The 19,550-nt window shown below is 41.7% G+C and overlaps 1 pseudogene; it reads right to left on the bottom strand.

Moving 5' to 3' along the window:
- LOC8057115 lies at positions 15,615-18,716 on the bottom strand (annotated as a pseudogene).

The following is a 19,550-nucleotide window of genomic DNA, read 5'->3' as shown; positions in this document are numbered from 1 at the left end:
AAAAATGTTCTAACAATCATAAGGCGGATCAAAAAATGAAAGCTAGTTCCTAGCTAGGGGACACCGATGTGCCTGGAGGATTTTGGGTTGCAACAGCAGTAGGGGCCGTTGCATGACCCCTTACCACTGGAGCCTACGACGGCGCACATTCCGCCGCACACCTTATCTGTACAGGGACCTTTTGCTACTTTCTCGCAGGCCCCTTCGAGATTAACTTGAGTAGCACCATCTTCAGCTGCTGCAAGGACTGCAGCAATCAGGAGCCATGTGACGGCAAAAACCAGAGCACCCTTGGAGATTGTCTTGAGTAGCGCCATGAATCTAGCTAAACTACTCTTCTGTACTGAGAGATCAATGGTTTCTTGATGCTCTTTCATGGTCCGGGGTCCTTCCTTATATAGACCGAAGCCACAAGCAAATTAATCATAGACAGTCAATTTCTACCATATTGAAACCAAAACATTTGGTGCACACTTATCTGATATAGGTTTGCATTTATTCGCTGCTAACTAATGTATCATGTCTCTAGGTGCATTTGTTGGCTGCTAATACTACTCCTATATGAGTATGGCTGCATCAAATATTATCCTCATCCTAATCAGTCAATCTTAGCATTCCTCATCACAAATATTTATCTAGAGTCCAAATTTCATATGCATTTATTGGTTGCTAATGCTACTACTATATCACTATGGCAGAATTAAGGTCTGATTTAGCAGGGTTCTAGCTCCGGTTTCTCACGGCTCCTTACAAGGAGCTTTGTTAATTGGCCATTAAAAGCGGTTTCTTGCAATGAGCCCGAGAAGCCCAAGCCATTTATGTCTAGAGGAGCCAAAGCCACACAAATGTGGCTTCGCTTGACTCCTTCACAAATCTAATACAAATTATTATAAAACTACCACTAGAGCTATTTTTGCCAAATGTTTACTAAAATGGCTTCAGCTCCACCAGAGAAGCTGCTCCATGTGAGAAGCCAGAGCCATAGCCCCACCAAATGGACCCTAAATATGATGCTGATCCTAACTAGTCAGTCTTAGCATTCCTAATCACAAACACATATGTATCCAGAGTCTAAATTTCATATGCAAAACATTGGTAAAAGCATTATCATTCACTACTCAGAAATGCATAACACTCTTGGTATTATCACTTCCATCAAATTTGACAGTGGTTATATATCTGTTTATAAGGGGAATGAGCATCACTATCGGTTTTATAAATCCACCAACAATGATATATACTCCCTCCGTTCCAAATTATAAGTCATTCCAAGAATCTTTGAGAATCAAAGCATTTTCAAGTTTGACCAAAAATAAAGAGAAAAATATAAAGATTTATGTCATAAAATAGGTACACTATGAAAATATAACTAACAAAGAATCTAATGATACTTGGTTGGTACCAAAAATCTAATGATATTTGGTTGGTACCAAAAATATTATTATTTTGCTATATAAATTTGGTCAAACTTGAAAAACTGACTCTCCAAGATTCTTTGAATGACTTATAATTTGGGACGGAGGGAGTAGCTCTTTGGCTTCCCTTGAGAGGATGATCGCTTGCCTTCGGTAACACATCTGGTTCTTGAAAGATGGAAATGCCAACACAGCTCTTTTCCATGGGCAAGCAGGATTCCGCAAAAGGAAAAAATTAAGTACCAGGTTGTCACCAGCCAAGAAGACAAGCAGAGAGAGTCGATTTCTTGACCTGTTAGGTTCTGCCTTGCCCCGTGCCTACACTCTTGATGGTCTGTTAGGTTCTGCCTTGCACCGTGCTTCTCTTGACCTCAATTTCATCCATAGGGAGGGAGTCGATCTCTCGGCATTGGATGCAGCAATTTCATAAGAGGAAGTGTGGGATACAATAAAAGTCCACTACTACATAAAATATTTTCAGTGACCTTTCCAAAACAGCCTCGAAGGCAAGCAATTTTTTGAACTGCCTCGGTGAATGCCCTGATTAACCGATGTGGTTATTTTTTATTAACCGAGGCGGTTAGAACTACCCGCCTCCTAAAATGTATTAACCAAGGTGACAATATAAAAAAAAAACTGTCTCGGTTAATGCCTACTGACCGAGGCGGTTGTCCTAATGCAACCGTCTCGGTTAATAGATTAATAGAGACGGTCAAAAGTAATTGTCACGGTAAAATTATAGACGTCCACTTCCAAAAATCAAATCAGTGTGCACCATGTGCGCCTGGCCCTACCTGTTTCCTCTCTGCCACACACCTTTCCAAAAATCAACGTCTGGACTGTATGTTGTGCATGGTTCCCTGCATGGATTCAAAAAACCACTGGATGTGCCTTCTATTTTGAGAAATCTCTAACATGTGGCGCAATATCAATGGATACACAATAACTGCCACACATCTGACCACACAGATTTTAGCACACAGACTGCACCCATGGGAAACCGTGCTCGTCCATTCTGGGTTCTGTACGTGCACAGCTGTGCAGGAGTCTCGAATTGTTGACGTGGACTTATGGATGGCTGGATAGGACGCCGCGTAGAGACATGTCCATCATTGATGTTTTTGTGCTTCCTCATTGAGTATAACGAGCGGACCCTACAAGATATGGATAGAACACCAGATGAAATGAGAAATATCTTGCCCCTATTTGAACACCCGAGCAGCTCCTCTCTCTCTCGTATGAAGGTCGTGCCCACTCTCAACGCGTGCGCTCTCTCTCTCTGACCCTTCTCCCTCAACTCCGGCGAGCCCTCGACCTCCAACTCTAGCCAATCACCTCCATCTCTAGCACGGCAGCGCCTCCACCTCCACCTCGGCAACAGCTGCTCAGCCCCTGCGGCAGCTCCCTAGACCATAGCGAGCGGGGCCTAGCCCTGGCAGCGGCTCCCTAGGGTGTGGCGTGCAGGTGCACGGTCTCGGCGGTGGCTCGTTAGGGCGCATTGAGCAGGAGCCAATCCCCCATGGCAGCGGCTCTGTCACCTTTGGTGGTGGCTCACGACAACAACCTGGCTCATGATGGTGCGGTGCCCGACAGCGGCTCATGACGGCGCCCCGAGCTAGGGCCCTCATGGATGGGCTCGTGGCAAGAAGGTGCGCGGCCCCAACAGTGCTTATCAGGGCGAGCAGATGCTTGGCAAGTAGGTGTACAGCCCCAATAGTGCTTCTCGGGGTGGTAGCAGATCCAACAAGCGATGGCGCAAGGCGTCGATGGGCTCAGTGGGCCTCATGGATGGGCTCGTGGGGCTCCTTGATGTTTTTTATTTTTTAATCTATTAACCAAGGCAGGCTGCTCATGAGGGCATGACACATTCGGATATAACTATTGATTATAAGGTGAGATCATTTATATATTTATATAATGATTTTTGGTAGAATTTACTTGGTTCCACATGTACATGTCATTATTTGATTGTAGATCCAAATATGTCTTAAAGTGCAAGTCCATTAAAGTTGAACTTTCGATACGTTAGCAGCTCGATAGTTCTTTATTGGAAAGGCCATAACTCATCCATCTGGAATGAGATTGAGGTCAATGAGCACTTGATGGAAAGCTTGTTTGATAAGCTTTCGAATAGATCTGGTTCCACCTCAATATCACATCGGCAAGGTGTTAAAATTGTTATTATATTCTATCGTTGTTTCTGTCGAGAGCTACTTTATCATCATGGGCATGTTTTTTATTATCTTTGGGACCCTGGCCCAAGTGGGAGCATATCCCAAGGAGAAGGAGAAGCCACCAAGGAAGCCCTTGGACGTCCTCCTCCTTGGCCACCACCTTAAAAGGTTAGCAAGGTCGTTCAAGTCAAGTCAGAGGCCTAATCCATATCAAGTTCGAGTCCATCTCGGGCTCCAGGACCAGCATGCAGTAAAATGGATGCCCAGAACACATCTGGACTCCTTTTTTTTGATGATCCACATATAGATGGAAAGATAATTTCATAAGCTAACCAATGGCTTTGGTTTGAGGCCCAAATTCCATCGGAGTCAATGGGAATCGTCGAAACAAGTTGACGTTCAGAATCTGTCGGGGCGCTGCGTCGCTGTCTTTTGGGCTGTTCGGCCTTGTAACGTGTTAGGGAACCTTATGGACATGAAGAGGGGTCCTTAGACGTCCCTTAGGCTATATAATTAGAAGCTGCCACCTATATTAGGGTTTGGGTTTTGCTTAGATTATTCTCTTAAGAACAGTTTCACTGTTATCCGTTTGTGAGACCCCAAATCGTGAGATTAATCTTTCATCTGCAAATTGTTTGCATTCTTCCTTGTTCTTGCTTGTGTTCTTCGATTCGCAGGCAAAGGACTTAGCCTTCTTGGTGAGGTCCACCGCGCAGCGCCGGTTGATAACCAGAGGAGATGTGGTGATGCGATTGTAGGGTTTCAGATCGTGTTGTTCGGAAGCCGAATTGATTTGTGTCTCATTTCCACCAAATCGAGAGTTACCAGAACCTTTCGGAAGATCGGTGCCCTAACACGTTACAAGGCCCAACAGCCCAAATAAACGGCAACGCAACGCCGTGACAGATTCTGGACGTCAACTTGTTTCAACGATTCCTGTTTACTCCGATAGAATTTGGGCCTCAAACTAAAGCCATTGGTTAGCTTATGAAATTATCTTTCCATCCATATGTGGATCATCAAAAACGAAGTCCGGTTGTGTTCTGGGCATCCGTTTTACTACATGGTGGTCCTGGAGAATGAGATGGACTCGAACATGATATGGATTGGGCCTCTGACTTGGCATGAAGGACCTTGCTGACCTTTTCAGATGGTGGCCAAGGAGGAGGACGTCCGAGGGCTCCCTTGGTGGCTTCTTCTTCTCCTTGGGATGTGCTCCCACTTGGGCTAGGGTCCAAAGGATAAAAAACATGTCCATGATGATAAAGTAGCTCTTGGCAGAAACAGCGATAGAATATAATAACAATTTGAAAGCCTAGCCGATGTGATATTGAGGTAGAACTGGATCTATTCGAAAGCTTATCAAACAAGCTTTCTATCAAGTGCTCATTGACCTCAATCTCATTCCGGATGGATGAGTTATGGCCTTCCCAATAAAGAACTATGAGACTGCCGACGTATCGAAAGTTCAACTTTGATGACTTGCACTTTGAGAAATATTTGAATCTACAATCAAATAGTGACATGTACATGCGCTACAATCAAATAGTGACATGTACATGTGGAACCAAGTGAATTGTATCAAAAATCATTATATAAATATATGAATGATCTCACCTTATAATCAATAGTTATATCTGAATGTGTCATGTCCTCATCAGCTGCTTAGTGTAACCATCTCCATTAATGGTATTAACCGAGGTGGTTGCGTTATAACGACCACCTCGGATAATTGATTAACTAAGGTAGTGGAGCCAACCGCCTCCGTTAAGGTTGGATTAATCGTGACCTTTCATTGGAGGCGGTTGGCAAGACCGCCTCCGTTAATCGATTTTGCCCGCCTCTATTAAGTTTTTTTGTAGTAGTGATCTTTGCTAGCGGATAGAGCACCCGGTCTGGATAGATATACAGGTCAGTTCTTTAAATCATGTTGGCAGTTGATAAAGGCATATTTCATGGTAGCCATCATGGTACTGCAGGGAGATGTAAGTAAATTATGGCTTCTTAATTCAGCATATCTCACTCTTATTCCAAAGAAAGCTGAGGCTCTGCATCCCAAGGATTTTTGTCCGATAAGCCTCATCCATAGCTTTGCGAAGCTAGTGACAAAAATCATGGCAAACCGTTTGGCTCCTCTATTAAATGATTTGGTAGCTGCTAACCAAAGTGCTTTCGTTCGAGGATGGTGTATTCATTATAACTATATATTGGTGCAGCAAACAATTAAACTCCTCCATCATTGACAAGTCTCGAGCCTCTTTCTAAAGCTAGATATTTCTAAAGCTTTCGACTCAGAATCTTGGTCCTTTTTACTAGAAGTCCTCACTCATTTGGGTTTCGGTCAACTTTGCTATAACCTTGTTGCTAACTTGCTTTCCACGACCTTCGCTAGGGTGCTTCTTAATGGTGAACCAGGTCCAGAAATTAGACACCAGTGAGGTTTTCAACAAGTTGACCCCTTCTCCCCTGATGTTGTTTATTCTCATGATGGACGTGCTCAATAGTTTATTTTCCAAGGCGGGAGATTTGGAGCTGCTACAACCACTGTCTCGAGGAAGTCCCAGTCAGCGCATCCCTCTTTATGCTGACGATGTTGTCCTATTCACTTGGCCACAAGAGGCAGAGATGAACCTCACTGTGAGCATCCTAGACAAGTTTGGGGAGGCATCTGGTCTTCAAACAAATTTGTAAAAAAAGTTGTGTTACACCTATTCGATGTGAGTCGACACAAATGGAGCCTGTGACATCTACTCTTCCATGTGCGCTAGTAGACTTCCCTTGCACTTCTTTGGGTCTACCAGTCTCAACTAGAAAAATAGGAAAGGCAGAGCTACTCAAATGGATTGAGAAGATTACTGACAAACTCCCTAGTGGAATGCTGCTCTCATGAACATGGCTGGGAGAGTTACTTGGGTCTGCTTCGTCCTTTCAGTTATTCCTATCTATGTCTTGATAGCGATTAAGGTGCCCAAATGTTTTTTATGACCATTGATAAGATAAGAAGAGCCTTTGTGTGGAAAGGGAGAGGCCAAGTGTATGGTGGTGCTTGCGTGGTTGCTTGGGGTAAGGTCTAGTGACCCCTTGATTTGGGCGGACTTGGGATATTGAACCTTGAGTTCATGAGTTGGGCACTTCAAATCTGTTGGCTATGGTTCAAGAAAACAGATCGCAATCGAGCATGGACTGGCCTTAATGTCATACATATTTGTCCAAATGTTGTAGCTCTTTTCAAAATTGCATTGGAATTTAAGGTTAGTAATGGAAGAAATACTTTATTTTGGAAGGATAAGTGGCTCATGGGTTGTTGTTTGATGGACTTGGCACCAGCGGTAGTTGCTGCAGTTCCATCTCATACTTGCAAACAACGCACGATGGCTGACACCCTCTAGAATCATACTTGGCCTACTGACGTGGGGTCACTCATTGGTGGGTCTCTTTGAATATTTTCAATTATGGGAGATTCTGCATGAGACAACCCTCTCTCAGGATGACAATGTCAATATTTCGAGACTGGAAGGGTCAGGCCAGCTTAGCTCAAAATCTGCATATATTGAGCATTCTTCAATGGCTCCATCAAGTTTGTGCCTTGGCGATGTCTATGGAAATCCTGGGCACCAGTAAAGTGCAAATTATTTTTATGGTTAGCAATCCAAAATAGGTGCTGGACGGCAGACCGATTATCCAAGAGAGGTTTACCTCATCCGAGCCACTACCCCTTGTGTGCTTAGGAAGATGAGACAGTCCAGCATCTACTTACTACTACATGTGTCCTCGCTTGAGAATTTTGGTCACGGATCTTGACTCCTTTAGGACTACAAGATCAGACTCCCATAAGGCAAGAAAAATCACAGGCTGATTGGTGGTGAAAAGTAACCAAGAGAATTCCAAAGGAGAAGAAGGGGTTGAACATAATTATCATTCTAAGTTCCTAGATCCTTTGGAAGCACCATAATGCTTGTTTCTTTAAGGGTCTCACCCCTCGATTACTAGGCTTCTCAAAGAGTTCAGAGGCGAGCATCACCTTTGGTGTTTGGTGGGTGCGCGCGGCTTGTGCATGCTTGGTCTAGGTCATGGTGTTGGGCTTGGATACCCTACCTTAGTTTAGCTGGATGGTGTTTTTGTTGTAAGGGATCACCCCTTTCTTAGTTCTTTTAGTTTAAGTTTTTTGATGTAAGGAAATAATGACTCATAGCCTGGTCCAGAGTGAGGTGGTGGTGTTTGTAAGGGGTCGATCCTTTTCTCTCTACAATGCAATGATATGCAAATCTCCTATGTATTCAAGAAAAAAATATAACTATCAGTTGTTGTAGTTAAAAACCAACACTAGTAGTATCATTGTTGGATTTTCAAATTTGCTAGCCGAGTGATCAGGACAATAGACCCAGAATTTGATCCAAGCCTTTGCCTGACCTGTTTTCCCCATACCTCTCTCCCCCTCCCCCTCAACTGATCTGCACTCCCTCTCCCCTTTGTCGTGCAGCATCCTATCTTCCCTATCTGCCTCACTAGCCCCCCTTGTACCCTCTCTGATGATGACAAATGTTGTGGGCACATGGCATGGCTGCTGTGGGAGCGGGGCGGGTGGCGGTTGGAATTGCATGGGAGGCAATGGCAATGCTTGGCGCATGGTGTGGCTATGGGCGACAGACTGCTCTGTGGCTTCAATGCATGGGCGGCACTATGGCACAATGGAGGTGGCTGTGGTTGCAATAGAAACAAGGCGGGGTGTGCGGCATAACACCCAATGACAACGAGCATGGCAGTCTATGACCTAGTAGCCATCAACGACAAGTGCGACAGGTGGCAGACTTGGTAGTGCATGGTTGTGGTGGGCACAGTGTGCAGGTGGGCTATTTATATTTTTTTATTTTGTGAAATAGGTAATACTACTGGATTGTAGCTTACAGTTCAACCAGCAAAGATAGTCAATGCTACAATTGCTGCTTGTCTAGTTGGCATAACTGACAGTGATGGCGAACTTGAGACTGACAGTGTTTTGTGGTTTTGTTATAGTGATTACATGTTACTTAATGAAGGTCAATGGCCAACTTGGAACACTACTATAGAAATAGTTTGTTCATGTTCTATAAATCTACTCCTAAGGCTAGTCTAAATGTGATTTTCATCAGAGTTTCATGGGTATTAAATATGCTGATGTGGCACTGTATTAATGAAGTGAGAGGTGGTAAGAGTTTTATGGGAGCAGAGAGAGTTTCATCCGTATGAAACTCTTCTGCACTGTTTCCAAAATCAGATGTGCTGGAAACTAGAATATGAAACTCCTCATTGAGACTGGCCTAAAAAGAACAAAGGTTTAGCATTTCTGCATTACTAGATTGCCCTGCCTAGAGTGTTTTTTGTCACCAATAAGTGGACTCTTTGGTGCCTCTGCACACATTGTTGTTCCACCCTCTTTGTGCCCCATGGCCTCACCCCCTTTGATCTATCAATCTCCAAGAATCACACAAGACCAAACACATGACTTGTTTGTCTGCCTCACATAGCATCCATCAAGACGATGGCAGTGGCTATGGCATGTCAATGAGGAGGAGTATAGGCAGTGTGTGCCGTGTTGCCGAGAATGAGAGCAAAGTCGACAATAGCAGTAATGTGGCCAATAGGACAAAACAATGTGATGAGGAGGATGACTCAGGCTGCATTCAGTCCAATTCCTAGAAAGTGCTTCTTCTGCTAAAGAGTAGAGAGCCAACCAAATGGGTGAATTCATAAGCTATTTTTTAGAAGTACCTACTTTTATTTAGTACAATTTTTAGAGCACCTTGGATCTTGCTTTTGGCTTATTTTGACTTATTTAGTACAATTAGGGGGTGTTCTAGATCTTGGATAAGAAATAGTGAAAAATGTATTTAGTGGAAAAGTTGTATATTTTTGTACGCAACTTAAATGGTAGGGAAGGAAACTTGGCCACTTGCTAGTTTATAGTGTGTTTGGTTTGAGGAATGAGGTGGTCCATTTTTTCTCACTTCTTACTTTTTGTATTTGGTTTGTGGAATGAAATGAGTTGATCCATCACCATCCCCTTTCTTAAGCTAATAATTAGTATATACATGAGAAATGAGTTAATTCCACCCAAACGGGATGAACTCATGATGCATCACCACATGAATCATGAGGCAACTCCACAACCAAACACACCATAAATATATTGCCATGGAGTAGGAAAGACAACAAGAGGTGTATGAACCTCAAGCCTACCAAAAATTGAGAATGTGTTGTATTTTTCTTATCAAAGACTATTCTAAGATTATTGGAAATGGTCATATGGCATCTTGACATGCATGTAGCAATCACGTACGCACCATATATTATTTGTTCATTAATGAAAAATGTTCTAACAAACATTGGATAGATCGAAAAGGAATTGAAAGCTAGTTCCTAGCTAGGGGACACCGATGTGCCTGGAGGATTTTGGGTTGCAGCAGCAGTAGGGACCGTTGCAGTTCCCGATACCATTAAAGCCTATGACGGCGCACATTGAGCCACACCCCTTTTCTGTACATGGACCTTTTGCTACTTTCTCGCAGAGTCCTCCGAGCTTATCTAGAGTAGTGTCACCATCTTCAGTCGTAGCAACAAGTGCAATTAGGAGCCATGTGATGGTGAAAACTAGAGTACTCTTGGAGCTTGTCTTGAGTAGCGCCATGAATATAATCTAGCTAATCTCTTCTTCAGTGAGAGATTAATGGTTTCTTGATGCTCTTTCATGGTGCGGGTCCTTCCTTATATAGACCGAAGCCACAAGCAAATTAATCATAGCCAGTCAATTTCTACCATATTGAAACCAAAACATTTGGTACACACTTATCTGATATAGGTTTGCATTTATTCGCTGCTAACTCAAGTATCATGTCTCTAGTGCATTTATTGGTTGCTAATAATAGTACTCCTATATCAGTATGGCAGCATCAAATATGATCCTCATTCTAATCAATCAATCTTACCATTCCTAACCATAAATATTTATCTAGTGTCTAAATATCATATGCATTTATTGGTTACTAATACTAGTCCAATATGGTAGAATTAGTAGGTCCCATTTAGCATGGCTACAACTCCGGTTTCTCACGGCTCCTTACAAGGAGCTTTGCTATTGGCCATTAAAAGCAGCTTCTTGCAATGAGCCCAAGGGGCTAGAGTCGTTTATGTCTAGAGTCAAAGCCACATAAACGTGGTTTCTCTTGACTCCTTTACAAACCTAATACAAATTATTACAAAACTACCACTAGAGCTATTTTTGCCAAATGTTTTTCAAAATGGATTTAGCTCGACCATAGAAGCTGCTCCACGTGAGAAGCCAGAGCCGAAGCCCCACCAAATGGACCCAAAATATGGTGCTAATCCTAATTAATCAGTCTTAGTATTCCTAATCACAAATATTTATCTAGAGTCCAAATTTCATATGCAAAACATCGATAGTAATACATCATCATTCACTACTCAAAAATGCATAACACTCTTAGTATTATTACTTTCATCAAATTTGACAGTGATAAGTTATCACTATCTTTTGTAAGGGGAATGAGCATCACTATCAATTCTATAAATCCACCAAAGTGATAGCTTATTGTCACTATCAGTTGAAGAATTTTATAAATCCACCAAGAGTGATAGCTCATTGTCACTATCAGTCGAAGTTAAAAATCGGCATTGGTTGCATCACTGTTAGATTTTTACACTTGCTAGCTAGCAGTGATCAGGAACAATGGACCCATAATTTGATCCAAGCCTTTGCCTGACCCATTTTCCCTATACCTCCCCCCCTCAACCGATCTGTACCTCCCTCTCTCCTTTTGTAGTGCAGTTTCGTATCTTCCATGTCTGCCTCACTAGCCCCCTTTTAGCCTCCATCCCCCAATGATGACAAACGTTGTGGGCACACGGTGCGGCTTCTGCGAGGGAAGGCGCCAGGCGCGTGCTGATTCCGTTGTTTGGCGACAGGGATCCTCTTATCCTCCTCTATCATGCTTTTTTTTATTACTAGTATAATATCCGTGCTAACGCCACGGCTTCATTTGAGGGATGCATATGAAAAAACTAAACTAAGGTGAGGGATGCAAATGAAAAATAATTGAACTACGGTGGTATTTCGTAACATAAATTGAGTATAACAAGACAACTTAGAGAGATTCCAATTCATTGCATCATTTTTAGTATATTATAGAAACTAGTAGAGTGCACGTGCTAATGCCACGACTTCATTTCAGGGATGCACATAAAATGACCAAACGATATAAGTACTCTTTTTAACCGTCAACATAGCATGAGAAAGGACATAAATCAGAAGACTATCTAGCTATAGGGGTTATCACTAACAGAATTTCACAAGTTTTGGTGATTGTCTATTTCTGCAGGGGGTTATCGAAATAAGAACAAAAGGAGGTTCACATGTTAGATTTACATAGAGAGAATACGTGAAACGTCAACTCAGGAATACTCTAGAAGACATGGGAAGACACCACTTGAAAGGTGGGGTCCACATGCCATAGGGCAGGGGCGGGCGCCCCACCTTGTCAGGGGTGGCCACCCAGTGGGTAGAGCCAATCAGGCTCCACCTCGTGGATCCTGCATCCACCGACTTTGAGGATTAATCTTAAACGCACGTTTAAGTCAGTTTGATCCAAAGGCTGTGGTGCTTCCTAGGGAGCTATAAATAATACCATGACCCCCCTGGAGGAAGAGATAATAATAAGAGTTCATTATTCTCTGAGAAGAATTAGACAGAGAGGGATCCCTCGATTGGATCTATCTCTATAGGTTCTTAGCCACCATCTTAATTAGATCTCTATAGTTCTTTAGCATAGCTACATAGGAATAGATCTAGATGGAGTCAAGTCAATCTTGAGGTCCGGATCTATCTTCAGTTCTTGGTAAACTCTTATTCTTTTTGTTATATTTATATTAGTTCTTGCTACTATGAATATGACTTTGATCTATTTGATTATATCATAATTGACTTTATTCTATTTGCTTATGTTCTCAATTATATTGTTCTTAGACTACTTTGATTATATGCTTAGCGTAGTTAGATTAGAATTATGTTTATGCATAGGATCATATAGCGCTTACTCATTAGGCCGATGGGTAAGTGATAGATATTGTGTAGGCGAGGTACCTAGACCGTATTTATCTGCGATTACCCCTTATAGTCTGGAGCTTGAGATAGATCACGGGAGTGACAGTCCTATTGAGTCCTTTGTATTCCTTCTCCCGATTATAAGGATTGTAGAGCACCATTATTACAGGAAAGTGATTGTTATGTTCCTGATCTTTTTTGCTAATATCACTATGCATAGATATAACATTTTCTAGTGACGATGCTAAGTGTACTTGCACTAATTAAAGTATGCTTTGACAATATAGTTAGAATACTTAGGATTTATTCTTGTAGATTGTCCTAATACTATGCTAGTGTTATAGACTTAGAGTAATCTAATTGAGATGATTATCATGTTTATCTTATGGCTATGAATTCTTATTTATCATCTGTCACTTATTATTCATATTCATATATTTATCTTATGTGACACTTACCCTGCATGAGAGATAGATAAAGGCATGGTTAAGGTCTCCATGATTACATGCGGTGCTCATTGCTCATTATCCATTGCAAGTCCCTTCCTAGTGGTAAAAATATAAATAATGATACCTGGAATACTCCTGGTTAAAATACTACATCGGTATTATTTGTGCCCTTGCGGATCCTTTATTTATTTATTCCTAGAAAAGCATATAGATTTAATACCAGCACTTCTACATCATGTTAGGGATGACAACCTAGCTTAAGTGATATTAAGTAATTTTGACGCTGTTGCTAGGGATAGGTTTAAAAGTCTATTTTTAGGAATTGCGTTAAGAAGTGTCAACAGCCACCTGTTGCCCTAGTGCTGCTCAGTAAAGGAGCAAAAGAAACCTGATATGTAAGTCAAAAATAGAGCAGCAATCATGAAGTCACAACAGTTAATTTCTAAAATGTTGTTTGACAACTAACTGAAGCCACAAAAACTTTGGCACAAGCAAAACTGACACAAGGCACCTATACTGATAATTTATCTATAAAAAGGCGTCGACTCCTGCATTCTGAATAGAAAGATATTCTCGTACGAAAAGGCGTCTCAATGACTCCTATACTGACAAGCATTGTGGAATCATACTTAGCAACATACAGGAAGAAAGACGCCTCTATCCATGCATCAAAATTGACCAAATGATCAAATTTAGTCTCAGTGACTGCAACACTATATATAAACTCTGGTAACAAGGGCTATTAAGATTAACCCTTCTGTTGATTTTTTGGGACAACTCTTCTTTTGAATCAAAATCCACAACCAACAAAGACACAGTGTCATTGAGCAACAGAACATCGACTAATCTCACCACTCAAATCCCTCGACACACCTAAGCAAGCCAACCACTGGCTGAGGAACAATGCAACACAGAGCACTCAAAAATTCACAGTCCTTGGAAGACAGCAAAATGCACCTCGACATTGGGGTTGTCGTGGCTGTCGAAGATTTGCCAAGCCTTCACCTAACGTGATCATGAGTTCATGACCACCATCTCCTAAAAACATGTTTGGTTAATCCATACTCTAATTGCAAGAGATGAGTAAGTAAGTGGGATAACCATACTCTAATTGCAAGAGAATCGAGTAAGTAAGCGGGATAGCCATACTCTAATAGCTTGAACTGATTTAGGTTAACAAAATTTGGTGCAAGTTCAAAGAATGAAAACATGCATATAGTAATAACCTGTACTGCATTGCAGGTTAATGTGAACGAACATGTCAGTAAAGCAAACACAAAAAGAAAAGATTATTGAAATTTGTTATTTTTATATATCATAAACGAATTCGAGTTTGGATAAGATATTTTACAAGGTTGTGTATCATCATATCATCTACTTGTGTGATTTTTTTGGTGAATTCAGATAACTCTTTTGTCATGGTTTGCATAGGTTTTCATGAAGTTATGGTTTGCACCAGATACGTTTCCTATTTTACTCATTTCTAGAATATATATGAATGGTCATCTCAACATTCTTCTAATAACCTATTGCATGTTTTCCTGAACTACATTGTTAGCCACTTAGCATGTGCATCACACAATTAGACATTATCAGTGATGAGGGGAGGAGATTACTAAAATATATTTAGCCACAGAAACAAGAATGGCTGTGCTGTGAGTAAAGGAGATTATAAAATACATTTGTATTTTGCTGTTTTTACATCAGCGCAAGAAGTTCCAAAGAATTTTGGGAATTTTATACAGCATGTACTGCAAGACAGCTACATCCAAAATAAAAGAAGCACAATCACAAAAGTTTCCGGTATGTAGGTACGAGGAACGTGGGATGTGGATCGATAATTTTAAGTTCCCGGTTCGTAAGGGGTATGCCTCTTTGGGACGATTGGTTCATGACGAGGAATGGGATCCCTAAATAATTGGGACGATATACCTGGAACGTAGCTATGAAATAAGAATAGTGATATTGAGATATTTGAGTTCATAGACAATTTTTTTATAGGTGGCATAAAACAATTTATAGAAACAACCGCAAGTATAAGATGATAATCACGTGTGCTATATAATTTTAGATTGCTTAGGCCGTGTTTAGTTGGTGAAGGAAAAAAATTTCGTGACACTGTAGCATTTTCGTTTGTTTGTGATAATTATTGTCTAACCATGGACTAAATAGACTCAAAAGATTCGTCTCGTAAATTTCCACCAAACTGTGCAATTAGTTTTTATTTTTATCTATATTTAGTACTTCATGTATGCGTCTAAAGATTCAATGTGATGGAGAATCTTGAAAAATTTTAGATTTTTGAGTGGAAATAAACAAGGCCTTAGATATATGATAAAAAGAATATGAGTCAATTCTCGCTGCACCGTTTGGGCTGGAGGCCCACAGGTTCTCTTTTTGACTGACGCAAATACATCGGAAGCATACGCCACCGCCAGCCTCCCAGGGCTCGGCCCTAGCGTCGCACGCATGCATCAGAGGCTCACGATCCAGCGGCCATCGGGACGACGTCCCAGCTGACGAACCGAGCATCGATCCAGCGTGCGATCCGTTTCTTGTGGATGGCCGCGGCTGTTGACGGCTGATCCACGACTGTTGCGGCAAATATTAGGATATCACGAGCGGATGTTGCGGCTGATCTGCGCGGCGGCGGTATTCTCACATACGACAACACGCTCTGGGACATTGCAATGTCTACGCCCGATATCACCAACATCCTTGGTACAACTACCATGTTTGGTCTCCGGAATTATTATTTTTTATATATTATTTAATGTTTTGCTCATATAGCTCTTGATTTTAATAGAGACAAAATCCTATATGTGTTTTTCTAGGTACATAATGGTTGAGACTCTCAACGGGGGTGGTTTTTTTGGGTGGACCAAGTATATAATTCTATTAAGTGAATTATAGGAAAGATTTGTTTGGTACATAAGAGCAACTCCAAGAGCCCGGCTAAAATTAGTAGCCAAATTCTATTGTTTAGCTATTTTGTAAAGTAGAAAACTTTTTTAAAAAAAAAATAGATCCACAATAGTCTTACTATTTTACAAAATCATATAGCTTGTGTCAGTGGTTGGCTATACATGGCCAGCGAAAATTAAGGAATAGCCAACTTTCTATTTTACAAAACTAGATAGCACATCTGTTGGAGTCTACTTTTTGTTATGCAAATTCCAAAATAGCCTCCACAACAAGAATACCCAAGTTGTTGGAATTGCTCTAAGCCAATACGCCATTAAAAGAATGTGTATTATACAGCTAAATTTAACCAAAAAGTACATCAAAAATATTTTTTTGAACATTAAATATAGCAGGGGATGCCCCCACTGTAGGCTTTTATTAAAAGAGAGAGAAAAAACTATACAAACATATTTGGCAGGGGCCGGCCTAAAAAGGCCAAAAGAAAAACAAAACATAACTAAACAAGAAGCTCTACACAAAGAAGAAAAGTGGCTCGTTTGGCCTCATCAAGAAATTTATGTGCCTAAAGTTTAGCCTCCTCAAGAAAGAGAACCTTCCAAGAATTTAAAAAGACCTTCCTCTATCAAATATTATGTCATTTGTTTGCTTCTAAATTTGCCAAGAGACGATGGTGAAGATTTCCATGAAATGGATAAAAATAGTGAGATAGGCTATCGTCTCTGAAGTAATAGTGAAAAAAAAACATAACATTTGAGCTACTTAGGAAATAGTAACATTACCAAGAGTGAGAAACCAGGGCAAAGCATGCTCCTTCTGAACAATTATAAAGTAGATAAAGATATGCCATGCCTCCATGTACTGCACAACTATGAACATAAAAATTAGATAATAGTAGAGACACATGATCAAAAGTTAGAACATATCAGAATAGGAGATATCTTAAACCTATCTCGCAAGACCCAGTTCCTTCCCTAGGCAAAGAACCGGGAGAGAGGCATAAAGAATCGATTGCATCAGTTCTGACAAAAGAACAGATGGTTCCGGCATAGTTGGCAAACTACTGAAGTAAGCAACTTCCTTTGGTTTCTGCCTCTCCATTACAGGTGCATCTGGTTCAATATGAGTTGCTGCCTCCCTGTCAATTTTTGGCTCTGCAATTACACCAATCCTTGGCGCCTTAATTAAAAAGGGCAGACCCAGTGCTGGAGGCTCCCACATGAGTGCTTCCCCTTACCTATCAGACCTATTCTTCCCTTGCTTCCCCTTCCCCATGGGTGTTAACGTAGGGTATCCCATGTCCCCATTCTGTTCAGGAATGATCTCCATTGAATCATTATCAGAGCTCGATGATGACAAAATGAGATCAAGAATGTTGTGAAGGACGCAGTGTCAGGGCCATCAAGGCTATCAGAATTGTGCTCAGAATCTTTATCATCTCCAAATTTTCTTGCACTTTGTCAACCTCCTGCAAAGCCCAAAGAAATTGAAATATAAATTGAAAATAAACTTTCGATAACATGAGACGGAGACTTGAAATATAAACTCTCCAGCCTTCTGTGAAGCCTTACCGCAGATGCAAATAGACAGGGAAGAAGCAAAGCAATAGCTGGTGCTGTTACCCTGCTAGAGAAAAGATGGGGCGGTTGTCTACATGGGAGAGTGACACCAGAGGCGTAAGTGACAGACTGCCGCAAGAGGAGCGTGGCCCCAAGGTGTGGCCGCACACCCACACATGCTCTCATCTCACGTGCCGCCGTCAGTCTTCGCTCGCCTTCTCACAAATGACTGAAACTTTAGCTCATGTGCCTTCGCATCGGTGGGGGTTGGATATGAGTCGGAGGCGCTCCATTGGTGTCCTGGCGTTGCCTTCACCTATTGACCGCCACGCTCTTAGCCCCCCACCCCTCCACCACCACCACACACACAGTGCTGCCCGTTCTGGTTAAAGATGGCAATGGGTAATTACCCGCTGTGTATATGCTATCCATATCTTTACCTACGAGAAAATACTTTACCCACTAATTTACCCATACCCATGTATTGGTAAGAGTTTTTTCCCATACCCTTACCCACGCGGGTAACGGGTAACTCATGGGTTATCCTTACCCATGATTCCAAGAATACTTGCAAAAAATAAATACATATTTAAATATTTCAGGCTTCCAATTTCAGTCAAAGCATCACAAGTCATTAATAAAATTATCAAATATACAAGCTCCATGAACACCTGATCAAGTAATCTAATAGATAAATCCATCATTACTAGATAACAAGTGGCAACTTTCACAAGTTCCTGTGCTGTGTGGCCGCCGCAAGGAGATAGAGGAAAGTGGGTGAGGTATTAAGGTGAGGGCGTAGGGTTTGACAGCATTATATATGATTTTACTGGGTTTGGGTTGTGTATGGTGATTTTGGCCCATGATTCTAACTTATTGAATCGGGTTAAAATTACACATGGCTTAATGGGTATGGGCAATGCAGTCCCATACTCCACCCGCTTTACCCGCCGGGTAAAGCTTTTTTCCTATTATCTTACCTATGGGTAAAAAAATTGTCATACCCTTACCCTAATGAGGTAATTACCTATCGGGTTTTGAATTTCGTGTAAAAATTCATCTTTAGTTCCGGTGTTGAGCGTGAGCGGGGCGAGGCCCTGCATCTGCCCTGCACTCGGCACCGAGCACGAGTTGCAGAATGGCACTGGCGGTGATCTACCGCTGTTGATGTGGATCTCACAATCGGGGGCCGGGTGGGGGGAGGGGGAGGGTGCGCCGATCCTTCCGGAGCTAGTCGACGCTGCCCCTTTGTCCGTGATTTTTGCGGGCGTGGGAGTAGAGCACTAGCATCGATCGCATGAGGGGGAAGGAGCGCGGGAGGGGGTGAGGAGTTTGATACAGGCTTTAAATTTTTCTCTACAGTCATTGGATTTGGTTCTGATTGGTTTTGAGATATTGATTTTGATGGAGACAAAATTATGTATATGTTTCCTGGATATACATAATGATAGCCCTCAACGGGGGTGGTTTTTTGTGACCAAGCATAATTCTGTCTGATAAATTATAGTAGAGATACATAGTGATTGAGGCCCACAACGTGAGTAGTTTTTTTGGTGGACCAACCATAATTCTGTTAGGTGAATTATAGTAGATATTATTATTAGAGTAAAATACACTGGCGGCCCTTTAACTTGTCAACGTGTGCCACTTTCGTCCATGAACTTGCAAACCCGAAAAAGTGACCCCTGAACTTGTCCGCCTGTGCCACTTTGGTCTATGAACTTACAAACGCAAAACAGTGGCCCCTTGAAAGCCCTAGTTTGGTTTTGGATAATTGATGAAACCCTAGTACTAACCTCTATACTAAGTGTGTGTAGACTTAATGAGGTTGGTACATGCCAAGTGATGGAGCAAGTAATGATCATGGTGATGATGGTGATGACCACAAGATGATCAAGTGCTCAACTTGGAAAAGAAGAAAGAGAAAAACAAAACTC

Source organism: Sorghum bicolor, chromosome 5, assembly GCF_000003195.3.
Source record: "Sorghum bicolor cultivar BTx623 chromosome 5, Sorghum_bicolor_NCBIv3, whole genome shotgun sequence".
NCBI lineage: Eukaryota > Viridiplantae > Streptophyta > Magnoliopsida > Poales > Poaceae > Sorghum > Sorghum bicolor.
Note: the sequence above shows the minus strand (reverse complement) of the source record. Positions and strands in the feature narration are given on the sequence as shown.